The following is a 6,000-nucleotide window of genomic DNA, read 5'->3' on the forward strand; positions in this document are numbered from 1 at the left end:
ATGCTCTGCTAGGCAGGGGAAGATGGCCGCCTTCCTCCTGTTCCCTGCGAGTGCTTCCCAGCAATGCTTCTTTACTCTGCCAGCACCGCTGCCACATCTGACTCTGTTTGGCATTTGTCTGCTGTTCTATCCAGCATCTTCCTGCACCCAACCACAGTCACCGGCATCCATTGGGCAGTGCCTCCCCCTCAAACTCTGGGGTCCAGCCCCACAGCACTCCTTCTACAGGCCTAGAGTGACTTCCCTCCTTCCCTCCCTGACTGTGATACCTGGGTGCCTTCTTTTGGTCTTTTAAAAAATCTAAAGTACTTGGCCAATAATCTTTATGTTAATTTTTTTCTAAAGAAAAAAGTGATGTTTTCTGTCTCCTGATTGGACACTGGCTGATTCAATAGCTTTTCCTGTTTCCCAATACCATCAAAATGGTCTTAAGTCGGATGTAGATACTACATTATGAAAACATGAAACAATGTGAAAATAAGTACTTATAACAACTAATTCAAGTGAATTAAACTAGAATACTACATTATGCTTAGTTATCATTAGGTAAATGTCAAAGATCCACATAGGTCAAGGGTTGAATGGAACCTGAACAAAGGAAGCAGTAATTGTTCACTGGGAGAATTAAAGGAGATTTTTGCTGTTTTCTTTTGGATTTGTAGTAAATGTGTTAGGTCATGTTTACATCGCTATAAAGAGATTCCTGAGACTGGTACTTTATAGAACGAAGAGTTTTAATTGGCTCACAGTTCCACAGGCTGTACAGGAAGCATGATACTGACATCGACTCCACTTCTGGAGAGGCCTCAGGAAACTTACTAACATGGTGGAAGGCAGAGGGGGAGCCAGCACTTCACACGGCCAGTGGAGGAGGAAAGAGAGTGGGGAAGTGCTGCAGACTTTTAAACAATCAGATCTCATGAGCACTCACTTACAGTACCAATGGGAGATGGTGCTAAATCATCCATAAGAACTCCACTCCCATGAAGCAGTCACCTCCCTCCAGGTCACCTCCAACTTTAGGGATTACAATTCAACATGAGATTTGGGTGGGGACACAGGTAACAAACCATATTATTCTGTCCCTGGGCCCTTCCAAATCTCATGTCCTCACATTTCACAATACAAGTGTGCCTTCCCAACAGTCCCCCAAAGTCTTCATTCATTCATTCATTCATTCTAGCACTAACTCAAAAGTCCAAAGTCTCATCTGAGAAAAGCTCAGTCCCTTCTGTCCAAGAGCCTGTAAAATCAAAAACAAGTTAGTTGCTCGCAAGATGCAATGAGGGTACAGGCGCTGGGTAAATACTCCTGCTCAGTCCTGCAGGGCAGCCTGGACTCGCTGTTGTGCTATTGAGGCCAGCACAGTCCTGCACCCTGGCTCAGAAGGGACTTTGTAGCTGCAGGCTGGGGGCCTTCAAAGTGTTATTGCTAACAGTGTCTTGTTTCATCGATTGGAAGTGCTTCATACCCAGACCTTGAAAGTGTGATCTGGCCCTTCTAACTGCTGAGAACAAGGACAAGACCGGCTGCAACTGCCTCTCACTCCACAGGCGATTCTTTTCTTCCAAGGCATGGCCTGCCTTCCAGCACAGAAACTTAAAACACACCTATTCCCATTCCCGTCTTCCTTGTGGTTGGGGTGTAGGCATGTGACCAGGCTCTGCCATTGCTGCACCTGATCCAAACTCTGAATCCAAATCCTGGATGGAAAAACTGCCATATTCTTGGATTCAGAGGTGCTGGGACTGAGGATGTTGGAGTTGAGGGGCGCTGGGGCTCAGGAATGCAGGAGGTCAGGGATGCAGGAGCTGAGGAATGCTGGCACTCAGGGATACTTGGACTCATACTGAGGCTGAGAGATGCTGGCACTAAGGGCTGCTGGGGCTCAGAGATGCTGAAGCTCAGGAATGTAGGGGTTCAGGGATGCGGGGGGTCAGGGATGTAGGGGTTCAGGAATGTAGGGGTTCAGGAATGTAGGGGTTCAGAGATGCAGGGGTTCAGGAATGTAGGGGTTCAGGAATGCAGGGGTCAGGGATGCAGGGGGTCAGGAATGTAGGGATTCAGGAATGTAGGGGTTCAGGGATGCAGGGGGTCAGGAATGTAGGGGTTCAGGGATGCAGGGGGTCAGGGGATGTTTGGACACGGATATTTTCATTCAGGGATGCTTTAACTCAGGGATCCTGGCTCAGGGATGCTGGGACTCAAGGGTGCTTGGATTCTGGGATACTGGGATTTAGGGATGATTGAATCAAATTCTGGGGCTCAGGAATGTTTGGACTCGGGGATTCTGGGGCCTACAGGTGCCAAAACTCAGAGGGACTATGGCTGAGGGATGCTGAGTTTCAAGAATACTTGGATTCAGTAATGCTGGGGTTCAGGCGTGTTGGAACTCAGGGATGCTTGGACTCAGGAATGCTTGAACTCAGAGATGCTGGGGCTCAGAGGTGCTTGAACTCAGAAATGCCAGGACTCAGAGGTGCTTGAACTCAGAAATGCTGGGACTCAGGGATGCTGGCATTCGGGGAAGCTAGATTGATGAATCCTGGTGTTGAGGGATGCTAGGACTTGAGGATGTTGGGGCTGAAGTATGCCTGGGCTCAGTGTGACTCACAGTGCTTGAGAGAGCTGAGTGCCAGCCACTCCCCACACCTTGCATCTTGGTGCTGAAGACAGCAAGACTCACACAAAATTCTGGCACATGTGTCAAACGTGTATTAGTAAGTAAAAACAAAAAAATCATGGATGAAAATGCAGCTCTGTCCTTTCACAAATTTCCACCAGCATCTCTGGGACCCTTAGGGATACTCAGACCCCAGAAGAAATGTGGAAAGTGGTGGGAGCTGAGTAAGGTACAAGATTGTGCCTGCTGGCTGATCTCACGCCTCCCTCTCTCTTCCCAGAAGTCTTTCATCTCGGTGCTCAAGGGAGCACGCTTTGCCTTCAGGCTGGCCAGTGGCACCATTGGAACAGAAATAAAATACAAATGACATAACCTCCAGGGGTCCCCCACTGCTCACACTCCTTTATCCCACATTCTTTCACCAAAACTAGGATTTGTCATTTTTTTAATTGCTTGCAAAAGTCGTTAAACTTCCTACACAGCATGTGAAGATATTTGTTGTCGCTGTTGGGATAAATATTTTGGGTACATTTAGGGAACAAGTATTATTTTCATCTATCACACCGAGCACTGACAGGTATCCGTTAAAGCTACAGAGGCCACCTCTCTCCTCCTTCACTCTCACCGGAAGAACCTGAGCTGTGGGGCTGTGACCTGCCCTCAGTGGGGTTGCTGGTGATAGTGCAGAATGAGAACCCAGCGTTCCAACTCTTCCTCTCCGTGTTGTGTTATTCCACAAGGACCGCTGGTGAAATCACTGCAGTTAATCAGAAGCCCTGAGTCCTTATGGTTTAATTTTTTTATGAATATCTTTGAGAAGATTCAGGGTAAAGCCGTTGAAGCATAGCTCCGAGTGTATTTGTTTAAAAGTCTCCAAGGATATTTCTTTACCGTGACAACATAACTCTATCTCAACCCCAAACCCAGCACCATGTTTAATGTAAAATGCTCAGTTCCTATTCACAGAAGAAGACAGAAAAAAAAAAAAAACCCACAATCACTGCAATTATATCCTCGTATTCTACTGGGATTAGCCAAAATAGTTATGAAAGAGACACATATTAGAAATATAAAACTGTTTTTTATTTGTAGGTGAGATGATTGTATAACTGGAAAATCTAAGATCACAATACAAATCTAAAACGAGCAACAGGAGAATATGGTAACAGCCAGAGTGTAAAGTTATATTGCAGCAATCAATAGCTTTCATGGACCAAATACAACCAACAGTTGGAAGAAATGACCCTATTTATACTAGCAACATAAAACTTAAAATTATTAGAAATAATCCTAACAATAAATGTTTAAGATCTGTACAAGAAGTGCTTTAAAATACTCTCAAGGCCCAGAATTTTGGAAGGGTGGGCAGATGGCCTGAGGTCAGGAGTTCAAGACCAGCCTGGCCAACATGGTGAAACCCTGTCTCTACTAAAAGTACAAAAATTACCTGGTCATGGTGGTTCATGCCTGTAATCCCAGCTATTTGCTGAAGCAGGAGAATCGTTCGAACCCAGGAGACCCAGGTTGCAGTAAGCTGAGATTACACCACTGCACTCCAGCCTGGGCAACAGAGCGAGACTCCATCTCTAAATAAATAAATAAATAAAATATTCCCAAGGGATACAAAAGACACGTCAAATGCAAAGTTGTACAGTAGTCTTGGACCGAAAGACTCGACATCTGCCCATGCACTGCCCAGATGCACCCTGAGGACCAGGGCACTTGGTCCCAAAGCGGCTGGGAGTGTTGGCTGCTGCTCCTGCCTCAGAAACTGCTCCTGTCATAAGGGGGATGCCTCACCCAAGATGAGCTCTATCCCCAAGGGCAGCCCCTCTCCCATGATTGACCAATAAGGGGGTACACAGACCTGCCTTCCTGCCTCAGTGGTTCTATGAAGGACCATGCCAGCTTCAGAGCTCTTAATGAGGTCTCTGCTGGGCTGCACCACAGCTCAACCCCTCCTTCTGCCCAGTCCTGCTTTTCTCTGCCCTTCAAAGGTGTTGATCCCAGGAACACACCCTAATAAATATTCCACAGACAAATCTTCATCTCAGAGTCTGTTTCCTGGGGAACCTGGTCCACAACATCACAAGGTTTCATCTCTCTAATTTAATTTATAATCTTAAGATAACCACAAAGATCTAGCAGTAGAAGTACATTTGACCCAGCAATCCCATTACTGGGCATATAACTCCCAAAATATAAGTCATTCTGTTATAAAAATACATGTACGCATTATGTTCACTGCAGCACTATTCACAATAGCAAAGACATGGAATCAACCCAAATTCCCATCAGTGATAGACTGGATACAGAAAATGTGGTACATATACACCATGGAATACTATTCAGTCATTAAAAGGAATGAGATTATGTCCTTTGCAGGGACATGGATGGAACTGGAAGCCATTATCCTCAGCAAACTAACACAGGTGCAGAAAATCAAATACCACATGTTTTCACTTACAAGTGGGAGCTGAACAATGAGAACACATGGACCCAGGGAGGGAATCCACACATACTAGGGCCTGTCAGGGGAGTGGGAAGAGGGAGAGCATCAGGAAGAATAGCTAACGAATGCTGGACTTAATACCTACGTGATGGGTTGGTCTGTGCAGCAAACCACCATGGCACCTGTTTACCAATATAACAAACCTGCATACCCTGTACACATACCCCAGAACTCAAAAGTTTAAGAAAAAGAAGATAATCCTAACAATCACAGTGACATAATTTTTGAGATTAAATCAATGAAGGAAGGTAGGCAGAATTTACCGTGCCAGACATCAAAACACCTAATAAAGCTTTTATGTTTCAATCAAATCAATGGAGTAGAGAGATGCAACTAGATGGAACATAACGAATTCCAGCAAAGATCCAAATTTAAAGACCAGTTTTGTATAGCAAAAGTAGCATCTCAAATTAGTGGGAAAATGAATTGTTTAATAAATGGTTTTTGTGAAATATATAAGAAGTCATCCCAAATTTACCGTCTTGCAGCCACAATAAACATGTATTATTGTACATAGTTTCTGTGGGTCAGAAATTTACCAGTGACTTAGGTGGGTGACTCTGGCTCAGGGTCTCTTATGAAGTTCTGTGCTCCATGTGGTGATTTCAGCTGCCTGATGACCGGGGCTTCAGGATCTACTTCCAAGATGCTCACTTAACACATATGCTGAGTTCATGGCTGGTTATTGACAGAAGGCCTCAGTTCCTCACCACGGGACATCTCCACTAGGCTGCTTGAGTGTCCTTCCAACATGGCAGCTGGCTTCCCCTAGAGTAATGATCCAAGAGAGATCCAATCCCTTGCATTACCTGTTCTCAGAAGTCACACATCATCACTTCCGTCACATTCTGTTCATTAGTGAGTG

This window comes from Callithrix jacchus, chromosome 11 (assembly GCF_049354715.1).
Source record: "Callithrix jacchus isolate 240 chromosome 11, calJac240_pri, whole genome shotgun sequence".
NCBI lineage: Eukaryota > Metazoa > Chordata > Mammalia > Primates > Cebidae > Callithrix > Callithrix jacchus.